Genomic DNA, 21207 nt, shown 5'->3' with positions numbered 1-21207 from the left:
CGATCAGGTCCCCCTGGGCTCCCGGTTGAGGCTTCCCACCGGAGGAGTTTCTGACCCTCTGCGATTTCACACCAATCTCCTTGGGGACGCACAGCCCTGGGCGTGTGCGAAGGAATTTGATATGGGACACATTTTTGCCCTGGGCCTCAAGCCCCAGAGCCACAAGAAGAGACACACAGTGTGACTTCAGAGCAGCTTTGGGGATTTTTTTTTATCCCCCAGGTGATCTCTGATATTCCCCGCGGGATTTTTTAATTCTCTGAATCGAGGATCAGACGGATCTGCCGGCACCCAGGCCTGGTTGTACACCTTGCGCGTGGGCGTGGTCATCTCTTGCACAACTTAACAAGTGCACCCCTAGGGACTTGCCTTGTGGCCATTACTGGGTAATTAAAGTTAAGAACTGGCCAGGCTGCTGTGGGACGGTGGGCGGGCCCATTCTATCCCCAAGGCCAAATACCTTACAGGGTGTAGTTGGAGAATCTGGGTTAGTGTGGCTGCACACACTTCGATAACTGAATTTCTTTTTTTTTTTTTTTTAAAGATTTATTCATTTATTATATATAAGTACACCGTAGCTGTCTTCAGACACACCAGAAGAGGGCATCAGATCTCCTTACAGATGGTTGTGAGCCACCATGTGGTTGCTGGGAATTGAACTCAGGACCTCTGGAAGAGCAGTCGGTGCTCCTAACCACTGAGCCATCTCTCCAGCCCGATAACTGAATTTCTTACTCTGTTTTTACTCTTACCTTGCCCTTAGCTTACCATTATCTCAACTAAGTGAGCCCCATGTAGCATTATGGGGTTTACTCTTTAGTTGGCTGTCAGGGGACTCTCCTTGTCTAGATTACTTGACCACTAGAATTCCCCAATTAGAGTATCTTTTCATTAAAAGTGATTTTTTAAAACCCTTCAAAAGACAATAGATTAAGCTTTATTAACCATTCACATTATACTATGAATGGTCTCATCTCCTTTCCCAGAGTTAAGCTTTCAAAAGAAAAAAAGGTCAGGAGAGAGGAAACTCAAGATTCCTGGTTTCTCAGGGTAGAGCTGGAAAGAAAAATTCCTGAGGTGGGCAAACTATCAAGAAAAAGATTCACTCTACAGGGGAGGAGGAGGAGGAGGAGGAGGAGGAGGAGGAGGAGGAGGAGGAGGAGGAGGAGGAGGAGGAGGGGGAGGAGGGGGAGGAGGAGGAGGAGGAGACCTCCAAATGAAAGAAACGAGATCAGCCATTTGAAGTCTACAGAAAGGAAACTAAGTACTCTTAGTACGGTGGGGTAATTAAAAAAAAATGTTTAAAACTGTATGTATAATTTGATTGTGTGTATGTAAAAATAAATCTATAAAATCCAGGCATGTACTTAAAGAAGACTCAATGAAGTACACCAGGGTTCCATAGTGGTGTGCCATGTTTTTGTGTTTTCTCTTCCCAGCGTCCTGTGGGGTGGGGTGTCTGCCATTGCTGTGCTCCAGTGCACTCCACTGTATCTGTAAGGCTAACCTGCCCTGGAGATAGGAAGCCCATGGGAGCAGAGAGGAGGGACCTTGTCTGCCTCTCAGCCTTTGCTTCTGCAGGGGAAGAACTTACCTTCAATCCCTGATCTGCCCACTACCGAGGTAACTTTGAACCAGTCCATTAAAGCTGAAGCGTCAGAGTTGATCTGTGACGTGGGTGCTGCTGGGGTTTTGTGGAAGCTGTGAGAATCAAACAGGATGCTTGCCCTACCTTCATCTTTCTGATGGGCAAACCTAGGCACAAGGGAGTTAAGAACGGTGCTGAGAGGAGGAGGAGGAGGAGGAGGAGGGGGGGGAGGAGGAGGAGGAGGAGGAGAAGGAGGAGGAGCAGGGATTGGATTGAGAAGCCACCTCCATATCCGGTCACTGAGCTAATTCCTCCCATAAGGGGATGTGCAGGGGCGGGGCACACCCAGCTCTGATGGGGAAGTTGCTCTCCAGTCACTGGTTTGATTGGCTCAAGGTCTTTAGGGATCTATCCTCTTCACTTGCAGATGACACCTGGGGACCTTAAGGAGCTATGCTCAAGCCAACAGCAAATTCATTTTAAGAGAGCAGGGGAGTAAACTGAATTCACTGTTGCTGTGGCTGATATCTCATATTTCGGATTTCTCAGCTCAAACCAACAAAGAAATGGTGGGGGCAAGCAACCCTGCAGAGTTGGAACTCCTTAATGTATCGCTCTCTCTCTCTCTCTCTCTCTCTCTCTCTCTCTCTCTCTCTCTCTCTCTCTCACACACACACACACACACACACACACACACACACACACACACACATCTCCGTTTCTCCGTGGACACAAATGATGTCAGATGGGATAAGAGTTGAGGGCCATTTTCCTTAAGTGCAACACACCCGTGCCTGGAAGATGAAGTTCACTTTCCTGTCCTAAGAACCTGAAATCAAGGAGAAAGACACATTAGAGTTGTCTTTCTACAATAAATGTGAGCACCTTCCTTTTACTCCTAAGTTTTTCAGACTTTATCTAAAGAAACCTTTGGCTGATTTTCATCAATAAGGTACCTCCTCCTCCTTCCAAGGAACTGGTGTTCCCCCTTGTTACTGTTTCCCTTTTTAATGTTGACTCTCAGGATATCTAGTTAGTGATTAAAGAAAAGAGACTTTGACTTTGTCATACTTGGTTAAGCAGCAGGTGACAGCCCGATCTTTTGTAACAACTCAGATAGAAATGAAAAACACCTCCAGAAACCAAAGGCCAGCTCTCCCTGGCTAGCCTCTTTGGGGGCGATTTGATGGCCGCAGTTCCCCATCATAAGGCCGAAGCTGTGATAGAAGAGGCCACAAGCACTCTTGTGACCCTCAGCTTCTCAGGTAGCCTCTCAGACTGTGAGCGTAAGCCCTTTTATCTTCTAATCTTGGTCTTGATTTATCTTAGGATTATAAATCAGAGACATTAACTGCCACAGAAATTCTTCAGTGCTTTTGCAAAGTCGAATTGGCTGAAGGAAGCTTTTCCTTGTTACAGGCCCATGAAATCTGTGTTTCCACAGCCTTCATTGCTTCCTGGGAAAAACAGAAGAACAATTTCATTTTATCAAGCATGTACAAACCATCGCATAGGAGATGAAAACTAAACGTTTAAATTTGTTTCATACAAGATGTGTGGCTTTGAGCAACTTACTTAACCTTCTTTATCTTCTTTTTCCTTCTCCCAAGACACCATATAAGGAAGTAGCTGTACATGATATCTGCCTGTCTATTTACCTATCATCTATCCATCATATCTACCTGTCTGTCTGTCTGTCTACCTATCAATCACCTATCTTCATCATTAGTATCTATCTATCATATATCCATCTATCATATATCTTTCATCATCATTATCATATATACATTATCATCTACCTATCAATCATCCATCCAGCTAGAAAACACTATGATTTTCTTTCTTGAAGATGAGTATGTAATTTTTCATGTATTTTGTCAGAACTTCTTGGCCACTGTTGAGTTTCTGTCTTCCCTAAGGACCGCTGATGACAGCACTAACCTGTGGGCACACGCATAGCTATTTAGCTGTTAACAGACACCTCATATCTGCGTTGAAAAACAACAGCCGAGCTTGTGGACCTCCCAGCTTGGATTTTGCTGGATTTACAGTAACAGGTATGAATTCCCCTCCCATGGCAGGCACCAAATCAGAGACGGTTGCTGTAAACAAGCCTAGTGGATCTCATCGGATAAGACATGAACGTAGAGGGGGGATAATTGGAAAGAGGAAGTGGGGATTAGTGTTAATAGAGTATGAGAGGAACAAAAGAGGGTTATGGGGGTGTGAATTTAATACAAATGCATTATGCACATGTATGAAAAAGTTATACTGAAACACATTAAGTATAACTCATATATGGTAAGAAAAACACTTTTAAAAACCTGCCTATATTTTTTACCCAAAGCAAGACTTGTGAAAGTGTCTTTTATTTCCCTGATGTAATGGTCATCTCAGGGGCTTACTGCCTCTGTGTGCTAACCTAGGGCTGGTGCTGGAAGCCTGTAACTTCTACACATTCTAGGCCTAGAAAGTTTGCAGCTTCTGAGACTTTGCTGAAAAAGATGGCCCTTTATAGTTCTTTCTGAACTCTGGCTGTCTGGTTCAACTCAGCTGTCTGATTCAGACTCCTCTCCACACTGATTCAAGTTGGTCTCTCTCGGCTTCTGACTGAATTGCTTTGCTTGTTCTCATCCTAACTTTGAAAGTATCTTCTGTCTCTTCCTCATTCTCTGGCTTGTTCTGTCTTTACCTGTGTCTACCTTGTTCTCTGTAAAACTCTGCTGGTAAAACCGCCTCCTCTCCTCTCTGCGATGCTCTCTCTTAAGTCACCTCTTAAGTCTCCTCTCTGTTCTCATGAGAGTCAGGCATATCCTATTCTGTCAAATCTTTCTCTGATTCGTCACTTTGTCTGCCTCTCAATTAGACATCACTTTCAAACATGGGGATGTCCTTCTACAAACTACATTTTCATTGTTTGGGATTAAAGATGTGTACTAAGGGCACATCTGTATTCCAGCCAGAGAGATTAAAGGTATTGTTAAGGGCATGTCAGTATTCCAGCCAGTGTAGCTGTGTTGCTGGATTAAAATCCCTCTACAAAAATATACAGCTATTTCTACCTAAACAACAACAAAACAAACCAAAATAAGACAAAACAAAACCCACCATCCAAAGATATGAGCAAAAGCTGCTTAACCCTGGATCAGTGGAATGAGGATAACTAGGACATAGACTGGCAAAAGATTCAATTGGAGAGGTCAGTGGATAGCAGAGTGTCATGCAGAGAATGGCAACGTTGTAGCAGAATATTGCCTTATCCCCACAGGTGTGCATCTTAGCACTAAAGGCTGAGATAGGAAGATCTTAAGTTTGAGGACTTAACTAGCAACACTGTGTCTCTCTCTTTTTAAAAGGTTTATTTATTTATGTGTGTGAATTCACAGTTGCTGTCTTCAGACACACCAGAAGAGGGCATCAAATCCCATTACAGATGGTTGTGAGGCACCATGTGGTTGCTGGGAATTCAACTCAGGACCTCTAGAAGAGTAGCCAGTGCTCTTAACCGCTGAGCCATCTCTCCAGCCCCAAAACTGTGTCTCTTAAAAATAAGAATATCAAATTACATGGGACTGGCATGGGAATACTATTTTGGTACCCACAGATTGGAGACTATGGATGTTTGTTTGTTTTTGAGACAGTGTTTCGTGTAGCCCAGGCTAGTCTCCAACTCACTATGTAGCCAAGAATTCCTGATTCTTGAATTCCTGATTCTTCCACCCCCACTTCCCAGGTCCTGGGATTACAGGCGTGTGCCACCATGGCTGGTATAAGGTTATGCTTTGAAATGTCAAAAATAAGTTATAAAACTGGGCAGGGTGTCTTCATACAATGGGGCTGTAGTCATTTATCACTCATAAATGACATGTGTACAGCACAACTCTAATGACACATGAGAGAATTGTGACTGTTCATTGTGATGTATTTTCTCTCCTGCCCTCTTTTCAAGTACATTCTCCTTGCCCAGCAGACTGAGGTCTTCACATGCTTGGGGGAATCAGAGTTTGCTACAGAAGTGCTCTAAACAGGTCACCATACATGCAGAATTGTTCATGGAAAACAGTGTTATTATTAGCAGCATCATGCATGTTCTTTTGTTGTCTCCCATTAGCTATCATAAGCCCAGCCTACAGATCTGTGCCACTGGATTCTCAGTGTGCCCTAGCAAGTGAGGGAGACACGGGGGATGAGAAGAAAACTCACCACAAGTGACCCAGTAGAAAGAAGAAAGGGGGAAGGGGAAGAGATGGTGACTTTGTCCAGGAAGACATTGTGTGTTAGAGAAAAAAGAGTGACCCCTCTGTACCACATTTCCTAATGTTGGGGTCTGGAATCGCCACTCAAACCATACACAAGGACTAATCTCAATTAAGCAAGAATAGTTTATTGAATACACACCATACTACTGGACATCCAGAACCACAATAAGGAAAAAAACTGTGACACCAGTCTGTTCTCGGGGCAGGTTTCTTAGAAGAAAAGCCAGGTTCAAAAGTTCGAAGGCAAGCAGTGAAGTGGTACAGCATTTTTGGCTAACCAGACAAAGCATCACCAGCCAACCTTTAAGCTGATTGGTCCTGAGTGAGGTAAGGGGGGCGGACAGACAGGTGGTGAACAGGGGATCTTCAGAACATTGAGATAACAGGGTACAAGTGATTCAACCATAACTTTTTTGGTATACTAGTAACATTCTTTAATGTCAACCAAAGTAATAGCTATGAACTTAATTTCACCTTATAAGCAAAATGGAGACTGAATACAAAATGGCCACAGTTATGTTAAAAGGAGCAGGCCTCAGCACTCCCTAGGAAGCCAGTGGGAACTGGCTACTCCTTCCAATACCATGTGTTCTCAACAACTTTTAGCCAGCCAGCCAGGCTAGTGAAGCTGAGAACAGTCTGGAGAATTCACTTCCCAGTTATCCTCTTCTTGATGCCTGCATGCTGCCCCAGGAGTCTCCGTGGATTGCTAGCAGGACACGGTAACTCAGAGTCTGGGAGCACTGCCTCCTTGTAGACCCTTTCAGCCTTGTTCCCAGCACTGGTGGGAGTGAGACTCTGGGTCCTAACCTGAGGACAATACAAGACACATCCGCAAAGCCACAGCTGGTTTCAGTCCAGCTACAGGGCAAGCCTGCTAGAGCCATGGAGGATGACGAAATGGATGTCAGACTCTTGATAAATCCATACTCACATACTTTCACTTGCCAATATTTTTTGTCATGCTTCACTTTTTTTTTTTTTTTTGATATAAGCTCTTATGTATCACAAACTGTCCTCGAACTCACTAAAGATGACCTTGAACTCCTGCCTGCACCTCCCAAGGGCCGGGATTACGCCACTCCTGGCTTGTTAATTTTCAACGTCTTTTATGCTGCAACTGATCTTGGTCTCATCTACATGGCAAAGAACTGCCCTACATGGTTCCCCACATTCGGGATTGCATGGTGACAGCCTACTCGATTCTCTGTCCTTCGTGCTTTCTAAAAGCAGCTAAGTTAGAGGTTTGAAATTCAGCAACTTGTGGGTTGACAAATGAACCCTGAGGTCAGCTGATTCACCTGTGATGCGTTCCTCCATGAATTTTTCTCATTTGTTTGAGAGCATTTTTGGTGACGATTGACACAAACCTAACAGCCTGATTCATCGTTACTCCTTTGTGCCCAGTGCCAGGGATTACATGTGATTTTTTTTTTTTTTGAGGTACAGACTCACTACATGGTGTAACTGGCCTCCAATTAGACATCTAACACCTCGGTCTCCCGAGTGAGTGCTGGGACTTCAGTCATGTGTTACCTCACTTGGATTCTTTCATTTACTCTGAATACATTTTCTGGAATCAACTATTTGGTCAGCCTGAAGTAAATTTCCTGCAGAAGTGGTGGGACAGGTTGATTATTCTCAATGATGGATGGGTGCAGTAGCAGCTTTGGATAGGGACCGCTGAGACTTTTAAACTGTACCATTGTGAGCATGTCGATTTAGTGTGTTGTAGGCAGATGAAAGTGTTCCACTCACATGCACAAGTTCTCCCATATTTAGCCAACAGGAGCCCTCTCATTTTACTGACCAGACTGTCTTTGTTTCTTGACATTTTCAGGAGGGGATGGGGGCTCTTTTGTCTCAATCTCTAGTGCTAGAACCACAGATAGACATTGCCATGCCTGACTTTTTTGTGTGGCTATAGGGGACTTGAACTCAGGCACTCATGTTTGTACAGCAAGCACTTTACCCACTAAGGCAGCCCCTTTCCCCCAAAGTTTTTGCTTTATCAAGCTACATTAGTTTTAGTGAACCTTGATTTCTTGGTGGTCACTATGGCTCCAAGACCTCTACCACAAGGAGATGCACAAAGTACTGTATTTAGGAGTCACGTAACACAATCCTTGTATGTAACTATGCCCTCAGATAGACTCATGGTTTTCTATCTGTTTTTAAACTTTAGAATTCATGTGCTTGCTTCGGCAGCACATATACTAAAATTGGAACAATACAGAGAAGGTTAGCATGGCCCCTGCGCAAGGATGACATGGAAATTCGTGAAGCTTCCATATTTTTAAAACTGGGGTTCAGAGCCAAACAAAGAATTCTCAGCTGAAGAATGCCAAATGGCTGAGAAACACCTAAAGAAATATTCAACATCTTTAGTCATAAGGAAATGCAAATCAAAACAACCCTGAGATTTCACCTCACACCAGTGAGAATGGCTAAGATCAAAACTCAGGTGACAGCAAATGCTGGCGAGGATGTGGAGAAAGAGGAACACTCCTCCATTGTTGGTGGGGTTGCAGACTGGTACAACCATTCTGGAAATCAGTCTGGAGGTTCCTCAGAAAATTGGACATTGAACTACCTGAGGACCCAGCTATACCTCTCTTGGGCATATACCCAAAATATGTCCCAACATATAAAAAAGACACGTGCTCCACTATGTTCATAGCAGCCTTATTTATAATAGCCAGAAGCTGGAAAGAGCCAGGTGCCCTTCAACAGAGTAATGGATACAAAAAATGTGGTACATCTACACAATGGAATATTACTCAGCTATCAAAAACAACGACTTTATGAAATTCACAGGCAAATGCTTGGAACTGGAAAATATCATCCTGAGTGAGGTAACCCAATCACAGAAAAACACACATGGTATGCACTCATTGATAAGTGGATATTAGCCCAAATGCTTGAATTACCCTAGATGCACAGAACACATGAAACTCAAGAAGGATGACCAAAATGTGAATGCTTCACTCCTTCTTTAAAAGGGGAACAAGAATACCCTTGGGAGGAAATAGGGAGGCAAAGTTTAGAACAGAGGCAGAAGGAAAACCCATTCAGAGCCCATATGTATGTGGCCCATACATATACAGCCACCAAACTAGATAAGATGGATGAAGCAAAGAAGTGCAGGCTGACAGGAGCCGGATGTAGATCTCTCCTGAGAGACACAGCCAGAATACAGCAAATACATAGGCGAATGCCATCATTAAACCACTGAACTGAGATTGGGACCCCCGTTGAAGGAATCTTAGAAAGGACTGAAAGAGCTTGAAAGGGCTTGAGACCCCATATGAACAATGATGCCAACCAACCAAAGCTTCCAGGGACTAAGCCACTACCTAAAGACTATACATGGACTGACCCTGGCCTCCAACCTCATAGGTAGCAATGAATATCCTAGTAAGATCACCAGTGGAAGGGGAAGACCTTGGTCCTGCCAAGACTGAACCCCCAGTGGACGTGATTGTTGGGGAGAGGGCGGTAATGGGGGGAGGATGGGAAGGGGAACACCCATAGAGAAGGGGAGGGAGAGGGATTAGGGGGATGTTGGCCCAGAAACCGGGAAAGGGAATAATAATCGAAATGTAAATAAGAAACACCCAAGTTAATAAAGATGAAAAAAAAAACCTTTAGAATTCATTTCTAAAAACTCAACAAACACTTTAAAATGAGATTTATTTATTTCTCTATTTACCTGGAGAGGGCATATGCATACCACAATGTACATGTAGAAGTCTGAAAGTCTGCAGGAGTCCACTGCTTCCCAAGGCAGGCTGCAACGACCAGTGTATAAGCCTGTGGTTTGTCCTGTTGCTCTGTCTTAGAAAACAGACACTTCCATTCACACTCCGGTCTTACCCAGGTGGCATTTTACCAGCCCTGCCCTGCACTTGCCTTTTCTTCATCGAACAAAACGGCTCAGTGCTCACTCAGTGAAGGAAGAATTCTTCCTCATTCCTTTTTCATGCTTTACGCTGCTCTGTGCAGACATTGTTCTGCAAGTCTCTTCCTCATTCCCATGATTGCAGAACCCAACAGTGTTTGGCTGTCAGTGAGGTTTAATCAACACTCTCCCCGATGACAGGATTTGGCTCCCTTCCAGCATTTTGTTCTTATGAACAATATTCACAAGGAGTAGTATTCACCCCATTCAGTGCTGCTGTGGTAGAAATGCTTACCAGAAAGCCCCCTGGAGGAAAAAAGAAAGGGAGGAAGGAGAAAATAGCAAGAAAACTGGCCACGCTGTGTAGGCTCTGCTAAATTCCTCATTAGTTGCTCCTTCCATGGCCAGCCTCAAGTCAGCAGCATCAGGTGGTGGAATGTGGTGTCCAGAAGAGATGTCCAGTCTCCGGGTTTTTCTAGTCATTTCCTGGGAAGACACGGCTGATGGAAGTCATCTTAAGAGCATGCAAACCATGGACGAGAGCAAAGATAACCAGGAGAGGTTAGTTTGAGCCTTTATTAATTATCATTTAAATATAATTTATTTAGCTTAAGTTTATATAATTTTATTTACATGTGTGTGCACGTAAGTATGTGTCTACATACTAGAGGCCGTCGTTCCATGTCCCGTATCATCCTCAGTTACTCTCCATCTATTTTTTTTTTTTTGAGACAGGGTTCCTTGAAGACCCTGGAGCTCACCTAGTAGGCTAGGTGGGTTGACCAGTAAGCCCCGCAGATCCTCCTGTCTCTGCTTCCTCAGTGCTGGGTCTACAAAGACATGCTATCATACTTGGCTCTCAACATATCATTTTATCTTCACCTGCTTTAATATCTGGGCAGGACGTTCTTCTTTTTGCCTAGGTTAGCTAGCACTAGCATCATTTAAATAACTGAATACATGGGTTCCATTTTTTTTCCTCTGAGGAAGTTTAAAGGCAGGTAGCCTGGGGTCTACATGGAGGCTTTCTCTTAGCATCCTCAAATTAATTTCTCTTTCTTTCTTTCTTCCTTTCTCTCTTTCTTTCTTTCTTTCTTTCTTCCTTTCTTTCTTCCTTTCTTCCTTCCTTTCTTTCTTCCTTTCTTCCTTCCTTCCTTCCTTTTTTCTTTCTTTCTTTCTTTTTTTCTGTTCTACAACTAAACTAAGCAGCTACATAGTTCAAAGTGGACAGCAGGGTACCAGACATCCTGTTCACAAGCCAGAAAACAGGAAGGAAGAGGTGGGGACCAGCTGCAGTGCCCATGTAAACTTTCTGTCTATCAAGATAGTTCCTGGAGACCCATACAGCATTCTGCTTATAACTGACTAGACACCACAGTGATGAGGCCAGGCTGAGATAGGGAATGGGGTCAACTCTACATGTCTCCTCAAATAAAATCAGGGCCTTTACTTGTTCATTTTAGCGAAGAAATGGAAAAATGACATTGCATGGGAAACTAGCAGACTACACCCTTCCTTCTGTCTAATCTTTCAAGTTCACACCTCCAGGATGCTGTAGCTGTGCACACATAGTCCTCTGACCCACAGCATTGATGCTTCCGAAGTGGCCTTGCACACAAGATCACAAAGTTTCTCAGGTTAGTATGTTGGTGTTTCCTGTACATATCTAGCTTCCATGTTCTAGTTCCCCGGTATTTATGCACAATTACAAAACACACTACAAGATCTGAACTTCCCATGCCTTCTTGCTTCTCTTATAGCTTCAAAGTGGATTGTGGAAAAGCAAACTGAAGTTCATAAGACAACAAACACAGCGTTACTGGGGAAAGTGAAGAAGCAAGATACATGAGAGACTAAAGATCATAAGGTGTTCTGCTTACGTCTCTCTCTCTCTCTTCTTCTTCTATCTCCTCCTTGTTCCTTTCACCTTCTCTTCCTTCCTCTGATCAAATGTAAGGAGGAGGCTGAGGAAGGTGGGACGGAGACATCTCTCTTGGCTGAATCAACAAGACATGCGCATTACGGAATGTTTTCTTCAGTTAGGGCTGGTGATGGTGTCTTGATGGGAGTTGGGCTTCCTGTTCTAGGCACATGGCCACCATGACCCTTCAGCTACACTCCTGTTTTCCTGCTTACTAGTAACATATATTCTTTGTATCCTTGGATCTGGCTTTCTTCATTCCATAGCATATATGTATAATTTATCCACATTGTTTTTATACATCGGGAGTTTCTATTTATATAAATAGGCTGTGATTTATTTTCCCTTACATAGTGACAGACTTTTGGACTATTTTGTGCTATCTGCTAATGTTTATAATTGGATGTGCCCAAACAATCTTACACATGAAATGCTGTACATGTGTTGGGAATATGGCTACCTGTGGACATGCTGGGCCATAAGACCTTCATTCCCCTGTGTTAGAAACTTCCAGACAGCTTCCCAAAGGGACTGTGCTCCCCAACACTGAGAGCTCCCCTGTTCCACACCTTCATCTGTGTTTTTGTGTGTGTGTGTGTGTGTGTGGATGAGGTTCTGAGACACATCTTGTAAACCCTCCTTTGAGAACAAAGGACCCCACTCACGTTTACTGAGTTGCTGGTCGGGTATCATTATCCACTGATGGCTGTGTACTGAAGCCATCTGTGAGAAACACCTTTACACGGAGGGTGGTTCTACATGCCTCAGGCAGCCCGTGCTGATTCATCTGTGGCGGTGGTGAGGACGGACATTGGCTAAGGTGACCGTGCAGTGGCGATGGCGTAATAGAACTTAATGGATAGAGGCGTCTATTGCTCCATCTGCTGTGCTCTTTGGCAGAAAAAGAAATGAGACTTTGCTAGCAGACTTATCCCCTCTGCCCCGTGGCGTCCTCACCTCTAAATCCCTTCTCAAGAGAATTTTTGGGGTTGGACCTCCAGTGCAGGGGAATATGGGGGCGCAATAAGGAGGATGTACAGGGGGAATACCTGCATGGGGGAGGGGGAGGAGAGAGAATGGGGGCTTCTGGACAGGAAATCGGGAAGGGGAAAAACATTTGAAATGAAAGTAAAAAAATATATCTAATAAAAAATTAAAAAATAAAGTTAGATAATTTTTTTTAAAATATTAAATTAGGTACTGTAATAAAAATGGTTGAGTGGCTTAAAGGTGCTTGCTGTAAACCATGACAATCTGACTTTGATTTCTAAAATGAACAGGGTAAAAGGAGTAAACACTGGGTTTTCACAAGTTGCCCTCTTACCACAACACACCCACACACACACACACACACACACACACACACACACACACAAAATAAATAAATATATCAAATGCTTTTTGAAAAATAGCTAATGAGGTTAGAGTTAAGATCCCTTGCTAAGTTTTGTAGGGAATCTGGGTTTCGTACTCAGCACACGCATAGTGGATTCCAACTGTGTGTACCTCCAGTTAGAAGACACTGATGGCCTCCCTCTTCTGCCCTCTGTTGAGACCAGAACTGCAAATTGTGCACATGTAACCACAGAGACAAACATTCCTACACATAAAATAAAATCTTTTGAAAGTCATAATGGAGTGGTCTGAACATAAACACTATGTTTCATCTCGTTCTATCTATCTATCTATCTATCTATCTATCTATCTATCTAGTAAGTAAAAAACTAGATAAATAGTTGTGAGTGTTAGTCTATAACATAATTACGAAGGGGACTATAATTTTACATTCTTTACATTGTAACAATATTGTCCTTACTTGTGTGTATGTTATGATAGTTAAAGCCTCATAAAAATTTTCTCTGATACTGATAGTTATCATCGACCATAATGTTTATTAGTCCACTATGGTCCAAGGCTGCCTTTGAACACCTTATCCTCCTATCCCTACTTCCTAAGTGATGGGGTCATATGTAAACAGCATCACAAAGGCCTTGCCAATCACTCCAAACACTTCAAACATTTTATAATCAGCCTTCCCTCAACACTCCTCTAAGACTCCCATTAGAATATCTAGCCAATATAAACCAAAAAAACAAACAAACATCCAAAAAACCAAAAGAACATGAGTTAGCAAGTGCTAACTTTCAACTCTATGTTACACTACCGAATTCTACTTTTGATTAAAAAATGCACAGCCTACCTACATTTGCATAAGTTAATAAAAGGAGACTGATCATGAAATGTTTAAGAAAAAAAGAGAATTTTTGGATATCAAAACAAAACTACAAACTTGAAAGGCATCAGTCTGTACCCTCCGGGACCTGACCTAGTTCTGTATTCTCAGATTTTAGAAGAGTAACTGGGGGAGGGAGTGTGAATCAGTTAGTAAACTGCTTTTGTAGACATGGGAAGGCCTGAGTTCTGTCCCCAGCACCCATGTAAGGTGCTGGCCATGGGGCATATACATATAATCCCAAGGCCAGGAAAACAGAGATGTGAGGATCTCTGTGACCTGTTGGTCAGCAATCGAGTCTCGTCGGTGAGTCCCAAGTCAGATGAGGAGCCCTGTCTGAAACGAGGTGGACGTGTTCCTGAGAATGCCAGGTGGCATTCCTGAGGATGGAGGTGGTCCTCCATCCTCCACACGCATGCGTACATGTGGGCATGCAAATGTGCATGCACATCCTGGAATCCATATATCCATGTACACATAACATGTTTATAAAAAATTAGCTGGGCCATTGTGGTTGGGAAACGGTGGCATTTTGTGGTGAGTTTAATGTCCATTTCCCAAGAGCTCTAAGGCTGAGCCCGCTCCACATGGAATGGACATTCGGACACCTTGACTAACTGTCCCCGCCTACCCCTACCATCTCTCAGCCCCTCTTACTCTCCGCTTACTGTGACTTGAGTCCTCTGTTACATCTTTGTGTTCACAATCCCTTTTCCTCCTCTGGCTTACCTTTTATTCTTCTAATTTCTACAGATTTTTCAGAATGAGAAATTATAATTATAAATATTTTCCAATTTAAGTTTGGAGAGCCAAGGATTTTGCTTAAGAAACGCTTGCCTACTACAAAGACATGAATATGTCATATGCCTTATTCTAGAAGCTTTCTTTTCCTTCTCTGACTTTGGTTTGAAATCCATTGAATCCATTTTTCTCCGTGTAGAGATACAGTGAATCTAGCAGCAAACTAAGAAAGAAAAATGGGCATTGTTCTCAAAGTTAGGTGTGAGGGACCTGTCCCTGGGCAGTCAGTTTTGTTTCCTTGATATATTTCTGTGTCTTTCTCAGTTCCCTCTCAAAACTGTCATTATACGTCAGTTACTAGATAGGTGGTGGTGGTGCGTACCTTTAATCCCAGTACTTAGGAGGCAGAGGCAGGTGAATCTCTGAATTCAAGGCCAGCCTTGTCTATAGAGTGAGTTCCAGGACAGCCAGAGCTAAGCAGAAAAACCCTGTCTCAAATAAAAAATCCAAAATAATACTACTAATAAAATACCAAGACTAAGTCGCAGCTTGCGAGCTCGGTTCTTACAAATCCATTTTCTCAAATTGCCCAACTTAGTTTCAACCCTCTCAATTTCCACATTCGCTCTAAACAACTTCCAGATTTTCAAGGAAAGATTTTCTCTGGTTTTGCTTGAGAATGATTTGAATCTGTAGGTGAACTTGGCAGGGAAATGGCATCATTAGAGTGTGTGGGTTTTGTTTTCTAATACACTATCCCAGTATCTTTCTTTATTCAGATTCTCCTTGGCTGTATAAATAATATTTTGTGGTCTCTGCGTAGACATTCTGTGAATCTCTTTGTACAACTTTTTCCTCCTGGTATTTGATGTGTTTTGATAGTTTGATGCAGCTCAATGCAAATGCAAATGGTATAGTTTTAGAAGTCATATGACTTATTAATTTTACATGTAGGGGCGTTTTGTATGCATGTATGTATATGAACTATATACATGCTTGGGGCCTGTCGAGGGCTTTCGATGCCTGGAACTAGAATTATGGACTGTTGCGAGCCACCATGTGGGTGCAGGTTCTCTACAAGGGCAATCCGTGCTCTTAATCACCGAGCGTCTCTCCAGCTGTAAGATAAACCAACCCTTTCCTCTCCAAGCTGCTTTGCCATGGCGTTTATCACAGCAATGCAGACCCAGCTTAAGACATATTGCAAGCATTATCTGTTATAATGTGACTTAATTGTATCTTCTCATTATTGCGTTGCCTGCTTTAGGATCAGAGAAATCACGGCCTTCCCAAATAATTGGGTGTTCCCCCCTTCTTTATTTCCTAGAAAAAAAATGTGTACAGGACCTGAATTGTTATCTTAAATATTTGGCTGTATTCATCAGAGAAGTCATCTAGACATGAAGTTGTTGGTTTTTTCTTTGTTTGTTTGTTTGGTTGGTTTTTGTGAAAGGTTGTTTACTATGAATTTATATATTTGTTTGATATAGGATCTTTCTGTGTAGCCCGGGGTGGACTTGAAGGTACTGCACAGCCCAAACTTGCTCCAAACTCACATCTCCTACCTCAGCCTCCCTACCACTGGGATCTAGGGGAGCACCACCATGCCTGGCACCGAATCTAATTTCTTTAATAATTAGCATTGGTAATTCAAGTTTTTTGTTTCTTTTTAAATTGACTTTTGGAATTCATATATTAATAGATTTACTCTAAGCTGTCAACCTGGTATAAAGTTGTTCCTAAGAGCCCCTAATGTCTCAATGTCTTCTAAACCCACAATGTAGCCTTCTTTTCCACTCCCAGGGTGATGTCAATGCTGGTGTCATGGTCACTGGCTTTGAGAGCAGCAGGAACTCTAACCTGCCAACTCTTATTTCATAAGGGCTGGAAGCCATCCAGGAGGATGCATCCCGGATGCTAAGGAATTCCTCAGTCTGAGAAATTTTGTTGGTGAGTAAGACTGCCATTATAACCTGGGCAGGTCCTATAACTTGGATAAGTTTTAGTCTCCTCGTCTGAAGAGTGAGGAGAACAGTATCTTAAATCACAAAGTTTCCATAAGAATTAGGTAATTCAAAATGAAATTGCTTTATGAACTATGACGAATTTTATAAACAATCCAGTTTGTGTTTGGTTTCTTTGCAGGAAAAATACAACTTTTCTTTTTTTATATTTCTGCAATACCTAACACAGTTCCCAGAACATAGCTTGGTTTAATAAATATTTGTTGAACACTATCAAAGTTTTATACATCGGCAGATACAATTCTCAAACACTGACCCCAAAGTCAACATGTACTATATTCCCAAGTCATTGATGAACTCTGGATTAATCAAGATCATATACGGTTTACTTTTATTATCATTATTTATACCAAATGAATGCATTATTATATGTAAATTTCCTGGCATCTCACAGGATTAGCCCATCTTTGCAGAACTAAAAGAACATGACTAACAATTTGTAAAGGATGGGGGATTCCCAAGTCCTGTCTCATCCGGGAAGCTGAAGGGGAAATGCCCTGACTCTGGAAATCCAATAGTCAGGGTGAATAGAATAGTAAATAGTTTCCTTAGAGATGTGTCACTGGAGTTTGCCAACTCTTACCAGATGGCCACACCCCTGTGACCTGATACAAATCTGTCTGTTTAGAGGAATTAAGTTTTACAGGTGACAGATCTGGATCTTGGCTTCCCCCACTCCCTGGCCTTTCCCTGTCAATGCGTGTTTATTTTCCACATTTAAATTCAAGTACGAGGTCTATTCAGGTTTGATTGGGGTTTCCTGGCCTTGATGTCTGGCATAGAACCTTCCTAAGCCTTTGCCACGTGTATGTGCTCAGTGAAGTGCTTTACCTAAGCTTGTCTTTTTTACTCCTTTTACTTAGAGGAGGGCGTCCTAGGAGAAACAGTGTTATCATCGAAAATCAACAACTCCCTTCAAGATCACAGTAAAAATAAAAACAGTGAGGACAAAACAATGTTACTAATTGCTTCCCAGAGACTGTTTCTTACTGAAGAGCTACTATGGCAATGAAAAGGAGTTAGAAATGTGTCAAAGCTTACATAAGCTGAATTGTCTTTAACATAACAAACCTGCTACAGAAATGGAAACGTGGCCGATCTCCACCATGTGGCTTCATGTTGCTCAAAGATGTGACCCGTATCACCCAAAAGGATCTCTTGGGCTTCACTTTGAGATATGCTGGGTCACGTCCCGGGGCTCGTTCATCTTGCAACATCTACACTGTTCCATTTGCCTCCTACAGTGTTCCATTTGCCTCCTCCAAGCGTTTATAAACCTTCGCCATCAGTTCTCTCTCACACAGTGTTCTTGATCTACAGTGACTTACTGATGGCCATCTCCTCTCTAATGTGGGAAAAAAAAAACCTTAGGCGATTTATGTAGAAAACTGAAAAGCAGGAAGTGGTTGGTGATGGTGACTCAGACAAAAGCCATGCAACTTTCCTACCCAACAGCGTTTCCAAGCATCTTCTTCTCACTTTCTTGTGTTTTGCCTTTCCTTGTGTTAAGACAGGCACATTCTCCCAAGCGCCTGGCATCAGGACCATTCCAGCAGTCTTGAAAGGAAGAAGTCCTGTTGATCTGTCCTGTCTCTTTGAAGAACCACAGAGTAGGGCAGGACAGCTTGTGAAAGGTTGTCACCGAGACCATTTGAATATGGTCTCTAGATCCCATAAGGGTATTCAGAGGAATGTTAATTGCCTAATGCTAATAATTGATTATGCAAGAAAATAACTTTTTTCATGAAGTACAGACTAACGTACTTAGAGTTAAAGAAGATTTCTCTTGTATCTTACTCTCAAATGGTTTAGAATAATAACAGGTAGGTAGATCATGACAGGTAAGTACAGAGACACAATCAAAAGAGAAATTGAAAAGAATTAACATTTCCACTTGAGTGACGAATACGTGCTGACTTTAACACAATGCTTAAATTTCTTCTTCCGGGGTTGGGGATTTAGCTCAGTGGTAGAGTGCTTGCCTAGGAAGCGCAAGGCCCTGGGTTCGGTCCCCAGCTCCAAAAAAAAAAAAAAAAAAATTTCTTCTTCCTTCTTCCCTTCCATCTCCTCTCCCTCCTCTCATACGGTAGCCTAGGTTGGCCTTAAGTTCTCAGTAATTATTCTGCCTCAGCCTCATGTGCGCTGAGATTATTATAGGTGTGAGCCAACGTGCTTGGCTCTCATCTTATATTTTTCTGCAAGTCTGTAAATTTTTGGAATAATATGTTCTAAAAAATCTGCTCTACACTATAAATAAAGATATGATAGTTTTTCAGCCTTAGTTTGCTCTACACCCACAATTCTCAGGAAGTCCAAGAGCTAGAGGAAGAGAGTAGGTGCCATGCTGTCAATGTGTACCCCAAAGTCCATGTGTTAGAAACAATTCTTTTTGGGTTTTTTTGTGTTTTTTTTTTTTTTGTCGCTTGTTTTGTTTGTTTGTTTTTGGGGGCAGGGTCTCACTATGTAGCTCTGGCTGTCCTGAACTCACTATGTAGACCAGGTTGGTCTTGAACTCACAGAGACTCTACCTGTCTCTGCCTCCAGAGTGCTGGGATTAAAGGCATGTGTCACCACGTCCAGTAAAAACTTAATTCTTAGAGCAACAGTGTTAAAGGCTGGGACCTTCTAAAATATGTTTAGGTCAATCCCTTGAGTGGATTAATGCTGGCATTCCAGGAGTGAGTTTCTATTTAAGAAAAAACTTCTGCTTTTCTCTCCTTTCTGATCCCCTATTCTGTCATCTGATTTCAGCAAGGAATCTTTTGCCAAACACTTTAGTAGACTTCTCGGTCTCCAAAACTATATAAAATAAGAAAAGGAAATTTATAAATCACCATGATGATGGTAAGGCCATAAAATTATTTTGTTTGACAGCTGTGATGGCTAATCTTGGTTGTCAACCTGACTACATCTGTAAGACATGAAAAACCCAGCTGCTGGGCTTTCCATGAGGAGGAATATTTTTAATCAGATTATTCAAATCAGAAAATTACTCTAATTCTGGTCATGCCCTCTGATGGCAGCCCAGATCAAAGGACATGGAAGAAGGAGGCTTTACTCTTTGCCTGCTTGCTCTCACTCTGACTGGCAAGTTCATCTACCCTGCTGCAGAGGCATCCCTTCACCAGTATTAGAATATACTTCTTGAGTCAAAACTATAGTATCGAAGTATCGCATGTAGGAATTTTATCTTCCCCTTAGTTTCCATGCCACACAGATGTTTTAAATGTTAACAAAAATAAACAAAAGTCATGGAAAATATATTATCAGGAATGCAGGTAAGCGTCAAACACACAGTTCTGGTGAAGCCTAGTCTACTTCCTCCATGAGTGATGTGTCGTCATCTCCTTCCAGGGGTGGCATTTATTCAGTCACAGCAGCACTGGCGACATCTACTGACGGATCATTCTCATCCATAAGATGTAATATAACCTACTGTTAATGCTAACTTTGTCTGAAGTGCTTAGCTGTAGAGCTGGATTCCTTAGTAGACCAAATTAAGATAGCTTAAGTTTCATCCTAAAATCTTTTTCATTCCATGTAGTTAATTGTTGTTGTAAAAATATAAAAAATATGAAGCTGTCTTTTATCCTCACTAGGTCTGCACCGCAGTGCCCCAAAGATATCTACTAGATATCCTAATTCGCAGGCAGCAAAGTCTCTCACCAGCTCTGCTCCATCCCGTATCCATTGCTGAAGGCCTCTGAGCCTGGCAGCAATCTCTCTACATATCTATTTCCCAAGGCAGGTTTCTGTGCCAGAAACACACATCCCAACTCTGTGGTGGCCCAATGTCTCCAGCTGCCGTACACTTTCCTACACTCAAACCATCACATAAAAGAACACACAACACAATAATCTTTGACCCAGTTGATAAGATATAATTGCCCACATAAACATACAAAGCCCAGTACACATCCATCCCTTAAGAACATTAATAGCAACCTGTAAATACACAGAGTGGAATCTTCATGGTCAGCTTCCATTTTCTCTCTACCATGTCTACTTTGTCTGTCCCTCCTGTCTCTCCTCTTTCTGTTCCAGTCTCCTCCTCCTCCTTCAAACTTTTCTCCTGCCCATCCTTCCTTCTCCTCCAATGACAGGGCTCCTTCTATCCTGTACCTGCCTTCATCTGTATTTTACAATTTGAATGGGGAGAAGGTTCTGGTGAAGTCACCTGAGTCCTGAGTACTAGAGTAGGCAGCTGTCCTTAGGGCAATGGAATTAGCATCAAAACACAGATAACTCCAGGGCAAACCACAGCAGTTAATTCTGCATTTATTAGTCTTAGAAGTAAACACAAGTTAAAACAACTTGTTGGAGAAATTCCCGAAGTGGCTTGTTTTCCAAAGTGCTAAGAACAAAACCCTAAGTTCCCCTAGGTCTTATAACTCAGCAAGGCTTGTGAATGGAAATAACAGTGCCCAGTCACATTCTGCTTTAAAAGATAAATACAGATGAGATAAAAAGAAAAAAAATATACTTCTTTTGGATTCCAATTTAGACTGAAGATCAACTGCTGTTCGGGAAACCTCTAGGA

General features: G+C 42.4%; 1 long non-coding RNA gene and 1 other non-coding gene across 2 annotated transcripts; both read left to right on the top strand.

Annotated features, from left to right (window-relative positions):
• The first annotated feature begins 45 nt into the window (after window positions 1-45).
• LOC116891068 lies at window positions 46-10309 on the top strand. The gene is made up of 3 exons (XR_004386809.1): window positions 46-386; window positions 1440-1623; window positions 10157-10309. It is a non-coding gene; the product is annotated as an uncharacterized LOC116891068 (long non-coding RNA).
• LOC116894848 lies at window positions 8040-8146 on the top strand. The gene has a single exon (XR_004387063.1). It is a non-coding gene; the product is annotated as a U6 spliceosomal RNA (small nuclear RNA).
• Window positions 10310-21207: the final 10898 nt, after the last annotated feature.

Source organism: Rattus rattus, chromosome 2 (genome assembly GCF_011064425.1).
Source record: "Rattus rattus isolate New Zealand chromosome 2, Rrattus_CSIRO_v1, whole genome shotgun sequence".
Classification (NCBI taxonomy): domain Eukaryota; kingdom Metazoa; phylum Chordata; class Mammalia; order Rodentia; family Muridae; genus Rattus; species Rattus rattus.
Note: the sequence above shows the minus strand (reverse complement) of the source record. Positions and strands in the feature narration are given on the sequence as shown.